Genomic DNA, 15,459 nt, shown 5'->3' on the forward strand with positions numbered 1-15,459 from the left:
AAATGAAATCTGATGGAAGGAGCAATTTCAATGGAATAAGTTCCCTTCTTGTTTGCTTTATTTTCCTCCCATCATTTGTATGAGTGACATGTCTAGGGTTGTGTTGTGTCCACCACTTCCTGGCAGAGGTGGGTCATACAGATGCTCCAAAAGCAATTTTCATCATATCATCATCATCCGTCAGTTTGTCAGTCTGCCAGGCGAGACATAAAATGATATTTACACGGTTAGAAGTATGTCCACATGACATGCAAAATGTTCCCTGGAATTACCAACATGAAAGCCATCTCTCTGAGAAAGGCAAATCTACGGCAATATTTCAGTGGGAGTCCATTGCAGTCAAGTGTGGATGTATAGGGGATGCAGGCAAAGATGAGGTACGGTCATGGCCAGAAGTGTTTATCTACTTAACTGCAGGAGGCAGAGAAGCATCTAATAGTGCGGAGGCCTTCATATTCAGACGCAATTTCACAGTCATTTATGTGGGATTGTGAGCATGAGTGGTTGTTCATCTTTGTGTGCCCTGCGATTGGCTGGCAACCAGTCCAGGGTGTACCCCGCCTACTGCCCAGAGGCAGCTGGGATAGGCTTCAGCATGCCCGCGACCCTCGTGAGATAATGAATGGATGAATATCAAACAATGTTGCTTGTTCCTTACAATTTATGTCAAGTGTTAGGGGACTTTAAAGCTAGATAAAGGGGCACTAATAGAGAAACACGTAGAAACATGAAAAATAAGGCAGACGAGTACTAATCGGGGAAAACATTTAGAGTAAGGGTTAATGTTTTCAATATGAAAGGAATTGTGCATCCAAGCAACATTATATGACAACATTGTATTTGTAAACATGAAGGGATCAAGGAGGGATCCTTGTGGGATGCCACCCAGGGAACCAGAAGGAAACAATGATGACAGAAAAACGACTCCAGCGTCCCAAAGCATTTTTGTTGAAGAAACACAAAGCGCAGAGAATAGGTCAGGTGTCTTTTGTCACATGAGTGAGATTTTTGAGTCGCATTGTCAGCACTAACACATGGAATCATATAAAGGACTTGTAGATGTGCGCCTTAGGGAAGTGTCCTATTTTTACAGGTGCATTACTTATTAAAACGCTACTGAATGTTATATAACTAGGCTGTGAACATACTGTACAACACGTAGTCAGACACAAAGAGAGAACATATAGAAAGCTTGGACTTGATTCATCATTGAAGATTGATAGTGAGTCACGATCTTCGATCTCGGGGTTTTTCAACAGATATTGTGGATGTTGGTGTGCGTTTGTGTGCCCGTGAGACACAGATGGATAAAGTCGCAGAAGAGAATGGGGTGGAGGTTCCTTTGAAGGGAGGAGATGGATGGCCACTGTCAGCATGTTTATCTGCAAAGTTCCCCAACTGTCCATCATTATCGTATTCAAGAAAGTGTCACCACCTGGGAAGTAAATGGAAATTGTCATGAAAACAAAATTAAATTAATACAGTGGTAGCTAGAAAGACCAACATAATTCATATTGTGTGACGCAGGATGGTTTGCAAGGGGTTTTAAATACCAAGCTTTCCACCAATAGGAAAACATGTCACATGATTTAATTTCTTCCGGGTCCATAAAGCTTTTTATAGTCTCACAGGCAACGATTTGAGTAGAATTACAACACTGTTAACTGACATAAGTGAAGATGTTAACCACAGTAAAATACAAACAAAATAAAGTACAACTACTCACAATTTAAAAAAAAAAATGCAGCATCCGTTAGCAAGTCGTAGCAGCACAAACAATCCTCCTGTTCTGTGGTGCATATTGTTCCACTTAGCTGTATATATTTAACGTCATCATCGCTTGATTTGATCATGGTAACTTTCCTCCTTATATATATATAAAAAAAAAAGCAGAATCAGCACATTCCCTAAAGTAGGAATTGATTGTCCATACGTGTGACGGGACATTGAATGTAATATACAGCAGTTCTATGACATGAGTCTGACAAGAGTTATACTGCGCAATACAACACATCAACACATAACGCTGGAATTGCACCAGGCTCAGACCGATGGGCGACCAATCAATCACTCCATGACGCCCAATGCACTGCAATTTTTCTTCCTACACTCAAGGTCAACGCAGTTTGGAAATTATGTGGAAAAACGACAGGCAGAGTTGGAAAGCCTCCAAGTGACATTTTACGCAAACTGAAAAAAACATGTGCATGACGGGCTAGTTTACCTGGGGACACATTTGCAAAGCGTAAATGTCGTGTATGAAGTGTTGTACTTCATGTGTGACTACTTATCTGTCTTTATTTCCCAAGATAATGGTCCATTTTTACGTGTGAGGTACATCCTGGACTGATCGCCACTCAATTGCGGTCGGGCGCATATCCACAAAGAACCATTCATCAATGAAGTCAAATTAAAACGTAAAATATGCGCTGATTTCATTTTGAAAGTTGTGTTTTGGTTTTATGTGCACACATATGGATAGTAGTCCAAGCGAAGTAGTAAAGAGCTGCGTCAGTTCTCTGCAGTGTTTGTTATATTTAGTAACTTTTCCAACTCCTCTAGCAACAAATTTTTACAAAAAAGAGATTAGCAAAAAAATGACAACAGTGGTCGTAATACTAGCAACATTCTTATTTCTTTTGGAGGGAAGAAGGCCAAGAAGATTTGGCCTGATATACTATACATGGGCATTTTAAATGCTGGAGTGGGCCACCATTTATTTATTTATTTTTTTAAATACGGACAAAATACGTGCATAAGTGAAAAACAAATGCTCTTAATAAATTTCCTTTTTGATCATACATTTTTCAGTGAATGAATGTAGATCCGCTATTGTAACACAACAACAAAAGGTTTGAGGTGACTAATAAATTCTAATCTTTTTTTTTCCAGGGCAAAGGGCTCTCATACATACAAAAAAAAAGTACTGTTCAAGTAAGGCCCAAGAAGTCAACATTAATTGCAAGAACTCATTTTGAACATTTTTTTCACAAAAATCAACACACTCAACTTTGTAATATTGAGTCGCTAGTCCTGCATATCATTTGCAATAAGCAAAAACTAATATTGAAAACAATATTAGCCGATAAGACCGAGTTTAATCACAAGTCAAATATGTCTGCCATCTAGTGGTGATTGGTGCTATTGCAATTTAAGTTACAATTTATTGAAAACAAGACAATATGCTTTGTGAAAAATAATAGCGACAAAGTCGAAGTTAGCTTGCTGACTTGGCCCTTGCCAAGTGTTCCTTTTTCATGCAACCCCTTTGCAAAATGAATTGCCCATATCTGATTTAATGTTCTGTGATACGAACATGCTTATTTTTGGAATGACAGATTCAAGAAGTTCAACCCAAGAAGCTCCCATCTGGAAGGAAGATGTGGTCCACTGCAATCCATCCATCCATTTTCAGTACCGCTTCTCCTCATTAGGGTCGCGGGGGGTGCTGGAGCCTATCCCAGCTATCTTCGGGCAGTAGGCGGGGGACACCCTGAACTGGTTGCCAGCCAATCGCAGGGCACACAAAGACGAACAACCATCCGCGCTCACACTCATACCTAGGGGCAATTTAGAGTGTTCAATCGGCCTGCCATGCATGTTTTTGGAATGTGGGAGGAAACCGGAGTACCCGGAGGAAACCCACGCAGGCACGGGGAGAACATGCAAACTCCACACAGGATGGCCGGAGCCGGGATCGAACCCACGCCCGATGCTGTCTCGTGCTAACCAGTCGGCCACCGTGCCGCCCCCACTGCAATCCATAAGCACAAAAATAAACAACAGTTGCTGGAGATAGGCAGGATGCAAAGCGGAATAAGCCTCAGAGGCAACTGGAGCTCCTGCATGGAGAGCTTTGCAAACACTTTTAAGGCGGAGGCCTCCATGCATGATGGATGAGGAGATCAATGAAAGCCTACTGCACATCTTACAACTTTCTTTTTTGGGGGGGGTTGGGCCTCTGGCGCCACCATTTTCTGCACAAAGTGTAGAGTGAAGAACGGCTCCGTATTGAGACAGAGAGCGCCTCATACATTCGGGTGGGAAAATGAAGAAACGTTTCAGAAACTTCATGATCAGTCAACTAAAGTGGTTTGGATGTTCCTTGTATTGAAGCTTTTGTATTTCACCAAAGTCAGAACACCCCTGCTCTCACATTGTTTTGATCAGATATCTTCGAAAGTGTCACTTTGCTACAATGTAAGGCAGTCAATAGTCTAGTCTGTATAACAGTGTCATTTGCAAAAGAATAAAAATGTGTCTTCAAACGGATTTTAAAATAGTCCGTAGCCGCTTAGTCCTCGGCCCCCCCAACAGCATTTTGTCCACATACCTGAGGCAGCGAGCAGGTGCGTAGGGGTGGCGGAGCGCAGAGCAGTCAGAGGCCATTTAAAAATTTGAAGACAAAAACAGAAGTATCATAAAGCGAACTCTAAAGTGCACTGGGAGCAGTAATGAGAGACCAAGATTGGGGTTATGTGATCCATCTTCCGAAAGGACAGTTAAAAGGCGAGCGGCGGCATTTTGAACCAGGTGGAGGCGCTTGAGGGAGGACTGGCTGACTCCAAAATAAAATGCATGACTGTAATGAATGCATGGATTATCGCTCTTAAAACACAGGGACCAAAAGCAAGTAAACTCCTGTTTGATGAGTTCAAATTGTGCACAAATTAGCCATTTCCACATCCATGTATCCTACAAATTTAAAAGCATACAATTTGTACACTGATTATAGCAAAGTGTATTTTCTTTTTAGGAAAACATATCAAAACATGTTTCAGCTCTAGATGTTAAGAGTGCACTCACCTTTGTGAGATATCATCAGTTGCACGTATTGAGCTCCAGTTGTCAAAGTCAAACGGATTGCTTTGAAATTGGATTGTTTTGAAAAGAGTGCATCCACCCACCAATAATGTTACTTCTTCCTGCTGAGGGAATCACGCTGAGCAAATAGGAGCACTTAAACGCTCGGAACCTCAAATGCCAATTAAAGACTGTGCATCTGTGTTTTTCTATCCAGAATAAAGCGTGAAAAAAAATATTATTACCACTCCAGGGAAACATGATGACTCCTAATTTCACCACCCACCTCGGTACCGCACAACTGCTCTTTATAAATATTAGTTGCACATTTACCTCACGCACACACAAACAAAAGATACATGTATAAAATGTGTTTTATAGGAATAGGGATTATTTCAAAGAAAATACTCAAGATTTCTTCATTTCAGTATATAAAGGAAAAGATACGACTAAAATTGAGAAAGGAATATTTAGACACGTGATAAATACTGTCCAATTAGACAGAAAATAAATGACAAATCAAACCAACAGTGGCTCTCAAAGGGACAAATGAAAGACCGCAAAAAGAAAAATATAGCAAATTCGAAAAAACCTAAAAAAATGAAATACAAGAATATGTTTACTCGTGTCACGGGTAACACATACGAACAGATGGGAAGAGCAAAACAGGAGTTCGCGGTCCAACATGAAGAACCCCCCCAAAGGGTAAGTCTACAGGCCTCCAGCAGCATTGATCGAAAATAAGCGTACGCTTCATCTAAAGCAAGACTTCTAAAGCCTCCTCTGAAATATAGAAAAGACTTCAGCTTCTCAAAACAAAAGTAAGAGAGGTTCTCGGAGGAAGAAGCTGCATGGCGCTCAACTTTTGGAATGCTGGAGGCTCAACTAAGGAACAGAATGTTTTTGTGGGTGTACAAGATACTGGTAGGATTACACTTTACCCAATAAGAGGTTTAAAAGTGAGGAGAAGAGGCTGATCGTTTTCATTTTGTCAATGATAACAACACGTAATTGGCATACTGGGGAAGAAATGAGCAATGCTGCAACACCATATCGAGATAAGGGAAGAAGGAAAAACATTCAGCGTGCAGTTAAAGTAATTAACACTTTTCTGGAGTTTGATGATGTGGACACCTTTTTGGGAGTATTACATAAAAAAGCATAAACACAATTTTGACCTTTGCACAATACGTGTGTGAAGTATGTTGGATATGCACGGTCACTGTTTTAAAGTGTTTAATAGGTTTCTCTCTGATTTGAGGAACAACTTTCTAATTATGAGGAGCAACAATAAAACTATGAAAATATAACAAATAAACAATTGATTTCCTTTTTTTATCTAATCAACTCCCTTTATATTTTTTATTTAATAAGAATGAAATTGTATTTGTAAATGTATTTTTCAAACAAACATTTCCGGTGTAGCTATTTAGCTGCTGCAGAGTTAAAAGGCTGTCATCATTTATCAATCTAAGGTAGTGACATATAGTGAAAGTTTTCATCCACTGGATGGGAGAAGATGCAATTTAACCGATATAGCCAGCTGTTGCATAGATTTGTGTTTAACTAAACAGAAGCACATTTCACACTTGAGTAAGTACATTTGAGAGCAAATTGACATGTCAGTATTTCAGGGTAAATATATTTTGAGACCTTATTGTTCAGTGTGACAGATTTTTCTACCGTAAGGCTCAATAAAAGATGGGGAAATGCTTACGTAGATATGCTTTAAGTTAAACTTGCAATTAAGTGCACAGGGGAATATATATTGGGATGGAAGACAGATGGTAGATTTTGGGAAATTGTTCTCACTTCTGCATCCGCTAAAGTCGTCCGAGCAGCCTGACTATTCGGTCGCAACCGCCTCAAAGCCGAAAGTCTCATTGCCCGCATCGACGTCACGTGACAATGTTTGATGTATGACTGCCAGCTCGTGCCAGAAAAGACGGATGAGTCTCAGTCGCAGGCTGGAGCTTTGAGCAACATTTTGGGGTGCATTGCTGAGACCATCGTGTGTGGAATTATTGTAAAAAAAGTTCAGGTCGCATATGTTCAAACAAACGTTTGTTAAGTACTCATTATTAAGCATGGGTTGAAATCATATTTTGCACACACAGATCAGCTTCATAAATGAAAAAAAGTAGTAAAACTTATTTTGAATAATGTCACTGACCTTTACTTTTTCAAGTTAGGGTTGGGAGCCAAAAATTACTTAAAAAATAATTTTAAAAAAATGTGTGTGTGCGTGTTTTTATTGTCTACAGCCCAGCCTTCCAGTATGAGGTGTCCAAACTTTTGTTTGCTGGTCAGTTAACATTTGAAGGGTCTGCACATATCGCCCTCTGGAGGCTCACTAATAAATAACCCCCAATGTGCCAAGAAATTTGTTGTAAAATTTTCAATCATTGCAAATGTCACAGTTCACAGGGGTGCAGGAATCTCGGCGGTACATTTCATAAGAGAGTGTGAGGGCCTTCTGTCATGTGGAGAAGGTAAATATAGTGAAAAATTCCCAGACTCGTGTATTTATTTTTTTTTTACAGAACATGTGGGATGAACCAGCTCACATCTCCAGAGGGGACATTATGCCAGAAAGTTGCACTGCCCGACAGTATTGTAGGCGTAATCCCCTGTAATGCATGAAACACAATAATAATGAGTTGTATCATCTGCAAGTAGTGCATTGGTGAAGTGTGATGCCATGACACGAAAGCTGCCGCATAGCTGAGAGGTGTTTGACGGGCGCTCATCAAATCCCTTCCTCGACATGAAAATCCTCACATTAAATTGAAGAGGGAAGTAATCAGGTATTTCAGCAAGGTGTCTTCACCTGCGGGCAAACATTAATTCCTCCTTAAATGAATACAACTATCTGGAGGAGTGGGAGTTGAGAGCTTTTCTGACATTTTTTTTTCTTTTAGTGGGCTGTTTTCTGGAAGATTATCATTTTGTCGGCGATATTAAAAGGCTGTAATCAGAATTCAGTTTTTGAGCAAGACAGGAATTTTAATTGGATATAGGATGAGAAGTGGCTCCTCTTTAGCAGGTAAAATGCATGCTCCATTGGGTTTAAGTCTATAGATTTTTCTTTTTTTTGTGCCATCTCCTCTATGTTTCAACTGTAGCAACATGTGGATGTGGTGTATGCCATAGTTTTGTCAATTACACAAATTATTTTGATAAAAAACATTTGGAATTCCATTGAAGATTTGAGCTCTTTTCTGAAATAGGCAGCTCACAAAAAAAAAGGACCTAGTTGTGTAATTTCCCACTTGCTAGGTAGATTGGCATGCCATAGAACTACTTATGAGTAAACAAGCAATTCCAAAGCCAATTTTCCATAATATGCCCCCCTGTGTAGGGAATCTGAAGTAGTTCAACAATCAGTTTGGTATATGCCATTTTTGTCAGAGCTGTATACTGTTGGGAAAAAAAAAGCATCGGCCCATTTTTCTCAGGCCTAATCAAGTGATCCCTTGAAGAGGATGACAGGCCGCCGTCTGCCGCATTTGTCTCAAAAGCGGAAAATTCCCACATGTCCGACATCAATCAGCCTCCAGCGGAGAGGAGCGACCATTCTGCACAATCCCGACCATAACCCAACGAGTGGGATGGTGATTTTGTGCTTGTATGACGCCGCCAGCTAGTCACACAAACACCTCAGGAGGCGCATGGTGTCATTAACAAGGCCACCTTGAGCAAACAAATCCCTTTAATATGTTCATTTAATAGATGCCATTCGGCCAATTGTCAGATAATGAAGTGCACTCGTTAGCCAAATTGCCCACTGGATTGGAAAATAACCCAGGAAGTGGACGCAGGAGTTGATGCTTCCCACACACAAACGATGATGAAGTGTACCTTCCAGAAAGTTTGGAGCCATCCTTCTCGTGTTTATCCAATGGTGACTCACGTGTCTGTCTGAGGTCAGAAGATAAGACGAGGCTCGAAGGAAATTCACTGGTAGCTGCAAAAATGGGCAGGGAATATTGTCTTTTTCTGATAAAAGTTATCGCATTGGATCTCATGCTCCTACGTTGCGTCTTTGCAAAAATATTTGCAGGGTGAGACAATCACCCAGCGACAGATCTTTTTTTTTTTTTTTTTTTGCCCAACACTCGCAAACCCTCGCCGCACAGTCGGATACGGGCTTTACAGACATTTTTGAGAGAAGCCATCAGGTTTTATTTGATGCACATACTGTACTTTGTCAGAATAAAACAGTTTTTGCAAATTGAACAAGAGTAGAAAGTCAAATGTTATCAAGTGAATTTTTTAAAAGACACATTTATTCATGTAATGCTAGACTTTTTTTGAAGAAAAAAAAATTACAATATTGATGGATAGGACGATGCTTTGTGCCTTCCACAGCTTCATTCATGCAGCGATATCTTATTTATTGATGATATGTCACAGTTATATCAGAACTATGAATTGGCTCCAGGCTAAGATAGGGTAATAAATGTATTTAATTTGCAGACCCCCAAGTACTCGCTGTCAGAACCAGGAGGGTCCCCAGACCTCAGTTTGACCACCACTAATCTAACAACTAAAGCCTTGTGAGGGGAAAGAACGAAGCGTCGATTTGGGGCTAATTGCGGCACGACATCTATTAGAGTCGAGGGCAACTTTTTTGGAGGACATGCAATATGTATCTGAGTCAAGTATTTATCGGCTGTAATAGCTTTAATTGGGTTTAAACAGAGTGTGCCCTGAAAAAGCCGACTCAGTGCTTCTCTGTCCTTCACATTGATTATCCTCTGCCTTCTTCTTTATTTGCATTGGCCTGAGTGCCTTTAAATGCTCAACAACTGATAAGAGGAGGTTTTAGATTTAGAATGCCCCCGATAAGATGATGCGGCGGTTTTTTTTTTTTTTTTTCGTTTTTTTTTTTAGATGCAAGTCTTATCTGTCGTCTTTTGTGTGTTTGGTGCTTATCAAAGATTCTTTTTCCATTTTCGGGGAGGATTAGGCCAGATTTACGGAATTCTGCCGGTTAATACTATCATGTCAGGGGGCCCGGCGATAACACTGACACCCGCTGCATCTGTTTGTGAGACAACAAATTGCAGAAAACAGGTACTATTTTGTTCGTAATAATCTCCCGATAACCTAAAGTGAGTTGATTGTGATTTAGGTGACTTTGAACTGAAGTTTTATTTTCTAGTGCCAGACAGATTCGCCTGGTTCACAGCCTACAGGGATACTTTCCCCCCTTCACCACACATACACACACGTTCACACACAACCTTGAATCTTTAACCTTAACAAAAAAAAGCAACAGGAGCAGCAGACCACTTCCGAGCACAAGAAATTGAGGTCATAATTCGCAGAGGAAAAGATGATTGGAAAAACATTTGCTGCTCATACGAGTCTATTTCTGCTGTGAGATAAGGATATTTGGGTTTCAACGTGAAAGCAAAGATGCAGCCTGCTTTCCTTCCTTTCATGGTTGCGATCATGTGCGGTGTCATCTGATGCTTACTTGGACACAGGAAGTCCGACTAGTCATTCGTTATCTCAAGTGCTACTGTACTGAAATGGTGAGAAATAAAACTCAGCATTGAAGAAGTTAAATAATTAATGTCATTTTATTTTTTACTTTTAGGAGCTTAAAATCATTATTTTACAGGGATATTAGAAATGTTATGAGAACTTATGCCTAACCTTTAATGTCACGAAACTAACTTTTTTACTTTGATACTTTATTAGAGCTGGGTAAGAGGGTGCCACAATTTCTGGTCATTGCTATCAGGGGACCATGTATAGGGCAGCCCACAAAAATCCATTTTTTAACGACAAGAAATGTGTGTCTTTCTTTCTTTTTTTTTTTTTTATTGAAACAATGTACAGAATAGTACCTATTCAAATTCTCCGCTGATTCACGCCACTATTTTATAGTAAACTTCAACTTTGAGTGGCAATAAACAGTTTGGCGCAAGCACATGGCCTATTTTGAAGAATTGCTCACTGACTGCCAAACTGCTGTTTGGCCAATAGCCAATTTTCCCTTTCGAGTCAAAATCTTGTCGCAGAGCTCATTGGTGTGTATCACTTAAACATTGGGCCAACAAGAAAAATACTGACACATTTCTCCTGGTGACCAAAACGGAAACAAGATACCTCAATTTGAAAGATTTCCACGCACAAATGGCATTACAATATTAGATCAAAATGTTACCTGTGGATAATGCCAAGAATAGCTCCGGATACAATATGTGGCGAGAAACATGAGATTTCATGTTTAGAGGCTTATAATTAAGCAGAGGTGGCCGCTGCATAGTCATTATAGAGAACATACACACTTGTCACACAGAAATCGAAATGACAAGAGTCTTTCCACTAATAGCAGTTTATCGACTCAACTACAGATTAGCTGTTGGGGGTTGCATTTGTCGGCTTATGGGGGGTATAATAACGTAGATATTGGAGTTCAAAACCAAATCAAATGACAATTACACTGATTAATGGGAAAATCACAAAGTATTTGTGGTATATCAACAAATACCGACAACTTTGTGGAGTATTCAGTTTGAAATGTTTGCATTTGCAAAATGCAGCGTTAAGGAAAGGGGGAGCGGGAAGCTAAACTGTACGCAGGCTGGTCTCAACTTGGCTGCAAAGCTGCAAAGGACGAGCTGCAGGAGATTGTTTTTTGTGATCGGCACTGAAAGGCATTGATCAACATATGCCGATCTCATACTTTCCCACAGATATCGTCTAATCACGATTGGTGGCTAATTGATCGAAGCGCCACTATTACCAACAAATAATATCATTTAAAAAATTGCTCAAAAAGCTTCACAGCAACACCACAGCATAGTATAAGAAAGTAAGAAAATAGCCCGCTGTTTCATTTGTTGAGGAGCACTTTGTTTGTTTTTGCCAGCAGCTACAACAAAATAAGTTGAAGAAAAGTAGACGTGACATCTCAATCCTTTGTTTCGTTCCCCGTCTTCAAGACTTTGACATTTTATTTTTCTCGTCTGCACAGCAGTAGTAAGAGGCTCATGAAATATTTGGCATTCATTCGTGCAACAAGTTCTACCTCCGTCGGTTTATGCTGTTCATATCAATGAGGGTAGGTTGCGGAACCATAATGGATTTTCAAATCATAGAGGAAAAAAGTCATTCATCTTGTCTCGACTAGTTTTCTTCGTCTGAGAGTGACGTATGACCCGTTTTAATTACAGGCACCACTTGCAAGCAAAAAGGGGAGAAGTGTTACTCACGCATTAGGCGGCTGTCATTAACATGGTCCGGCTGCAAAACGAACAAATTCACTCACAGCGAGAGGCAGTTGTCTCAAAGGTCACTTTTAAAAGCTTTTTTCCCCCCAGTCAATAGCACCCACGCACTCCCATATTACACACCACAGCCTGTTTCAGCGTGTACCATACAATTGTACCGAGCACTGACGTCTCTTATTCTAGTGTTAATCATTTGAAATACTGAAGGACAAGCCTGCTAAAAGGTTTTCTATTGCAAACACTCGCGAGGAAAAATAAATGCCCAGTTCGGCGAAGCCAGCCGATTCTTGACCTGTCAATTGACAAAATCGATTAGAGAATGTGAAGGTGGTTTAAGTGTTCCAGGCAGTGAATTACTCTTAGTTTGGAAACAAGTCATTTCCAAATGAATTACTGGAGATATAGTGTTGTGCTGTACTGTGGAATCGTGTCCGGAGACACCCGCAATGTGTTAAAATTGTGATATTGATAGACCCAAGATATTAAAAATCTTCCTCCACTGTTTGAACATATTTAACCTTCTTAAAACATAACTTTAAACGCTGAACTCTCTCGAAAATTACATCGGTAGAAAATACAGTCGTCGGCTTTTTCTAGCGTGTCTTCGATATGTTCCTTTAAGAGGCGGGGCCTGCTACGGTGAGGGGAAACAGTGGTGATCATGGATGTGAGCTGTGGTCAACATCAGCTCCTGCGTGGGTGCGCTCATTGCGTTTTATTGTTTTCTCTACGTTCAATGCATGTCTAACAAGTGGATAGGGGCTTTCTTAAATCAGACATTACACCATCCATCCATTATCTGAACCACTTCTCCTCACGAGGGTCGCAGGGATGCCGTCCGTCTTTGGGCAGTAGGCAGGGTACACATTGAACTGGTCGTCAGCTAATCGCAGGACACACATAGAGAAACAAGCATCTGCGCTCAAACTCATACTTAGGGCCAATTTAGAGTGTCCAATCAACCTGCCATGCATGTTTTTGGAATGTGGGAGGACACTGGAGAACCAGGAGAAAACCCACACAGGCACGGCGGGGAGAACATGCAAACTCCACACCGGAAGGCCGGAGCAGGTGACAATCTCACGACCTCTGCACTTACATGATTTACAGAACCGTGTAAATCTCAGCCCACTGGTAATTATTTGACGCTTTAGCAATGCCACTCAGTAGAGTGCAGACCTGAGGATGACCCATTAGGGAATATGAAAACAATTCACAGAGCTTGGCATTTGGGTTTTGTTTTTCCATCTGTTTACCAGTTATCAGGTAATTTCCCGCTAAAAGAAGGATGGGAAACAGACTTGAACGGCCAATGGAAGTTTGGGGGTTGGACACTTCCAATGGCATCATATTGACTCACATGGTTAAAAGAAAACATGCACCCTCATCATGATGATTGCCAAAAATGATCTTTATGGTTGTTGAACTACTGTAAAACGGGTTGCTTTTTTACCCACGCACCATATTGCTCATTCCTTTGTAGTTATTTGTGTAAACCTACAGCGTCCTAGTTCATGTGTTTTGAGTTGCCCAGACCACTGTAAAACAAACAAACAAAAAAACAAAGCTAATGGTGGCCTTGACTGTATGAGAGCAGTACTCTGTGGTGCAGTGCAGGGAAGTCCCACATACCTGAAGCTCTCCCAAGGACTAGTGGCTGCAGTCCAAGTACAGCGCAAGAAAAATGAGCGCCTCTGTGGAATTAGAAGTGCTAGCGTCAAAGGTGTGAGCGGAATTCCTTAGAAGTCTCTTCGCACTCCATAAATCACTTAAGAGGCCATCGTCCAGGAGTACATCGGCTCTCCTAAAACAAATTGGTGGAGGCTTGGCCACTAGCAATTGCCCGCTGCCTTATCGTCTGAGCGAGGAGAAACAAACAGTTACTCTTGCTGAAAAGGACAATACAATTTGTTTGTTTCAAACTTGGGCTGAATGGGTTATGCTGTTGGGACAATATGAACATCATTATCATTAAAATTTTAGAGGTGGAGTTAAAAAATACAACTATATTCTTGGAATACACCTATTTATTCCAGGAAAGCTCTTCCGAAAAAATGGTTATACTGTACATCATCAGGAAAAAACACTCCTTTTGTTTTTCAGAATAATGCAAGCAGGGTAATATACGTCACAATCAGAGTTTTGAGAAAGCCCAAAATTGAGGTAGAGAGCAGAGATGGGGACTTTACCCTATTTTGCTGTTCCGTCCTCCGTCTGCAACCTGGCCACCGCGCCGTTATGTCCCTCCGTCTTTATTCATAAAATAATTAGCCTGCTTCCCTGTCCGTCCATGTCCTTTTTAAGCACTTCCGTCCTCGTTTTTTAGTAGTACGTCCCCACCGAACGCGTCTTTGCATGATGAGAAGCTAACGTCAGAGGTTTCATAGTTCCTTTATAAACATTACTTTTAGCACATTTGCTGGCTAATTTCCTCTACACATCTCCTCACCATAATTTCTAGACAAGCCACAATAGCCAGATTTAGCCATAAAAACAGATTTGTGCGTCTTCATCTGCTTCCCACGAATAGAAATGGGTCTCCATATTAGGAAGAGTACTGGAACCTCTCACAGGCTCTTGTAGTCACATGAGCCACATTCACAGATGAGTTTGGACCGGGTCACAGTGTACAGATGGATGTATTCATTGCACTTCATCCCTTTGCTCAAATTAAACGCAACATAAGATGCTTACTTTCTGTCTCTCTTGCCCTCAGTTGAACTTTCAGTTAAAGGGCCAGTGGACGCAACAGCAGATTTTATTCTGCTCCGAGTGAATTCTATACACGCGGTACTTGACCCGACGATTGATTGTACAGAGGAAAACCCACTTCAGTCCTTGCTTAGCCCATCCTTTTTTTTTTTTTTAAAAGCTTCTTGTCCTCCCTCCCCAAAATGGGAATCTGTATCAGCCAAAAATTATTTATTGCAATTAATTTTGTGGACCCTCAAACTACAGCTACACACATAAAAAGGAAAAGATAAATAATACTGTACATCCACTCGCCACAACAAGAGGTAAACATTTACAATCCAAAGCGATCCAACACTAGAGCTGTATTAAAAAAAAAATAAAATCAGCTAATGTATTTTGATTACTAAATGTTAAATGCACTTTTCTTAAATTGCCCACTGCCAGTGAATGGGTTATCAAAGTCGACACTGGGGCTTTCCGCTTTTGAGGGTAGTAGCAGAGCGGAGCTTGCAACGAAGGGCACTCAAGTTTAGCACGTCATCCACTTCGCTTGTGCTTCACAGCTGCAATAGCCCACCTGTGCTGGATTCTGCATAAAAGCAACGAGCAGATATACGGTTTGCTCATGAGCTAATTTTGCAGGACATCTGGAAAAAGAGACTTAGGAAATGGTTGTCAGTTTGAAGCAGTGTGGTACACTAAGACCACAAAA

The sequence above is a fragment of the Idiotropiscis lumnitzeri genome, chromosome 1, assembly GCF_059441095.1.
Source record: "Idiotropiscis lumnitzeri isolate Australia: NSW breed Sydney's pygmy pipehorse chromosome 1, RoL_Ilum_1.0, whole genome shotgun sequence".
Classification (NCBI taxonomy): domain Eukaryota; kingdom Metazoa; phylum Chordata; class Actinopteri; order Syngnathiformes; family Syngnathidae; genus Idiotropiscis; species Idiotropiscis lumnitzeri.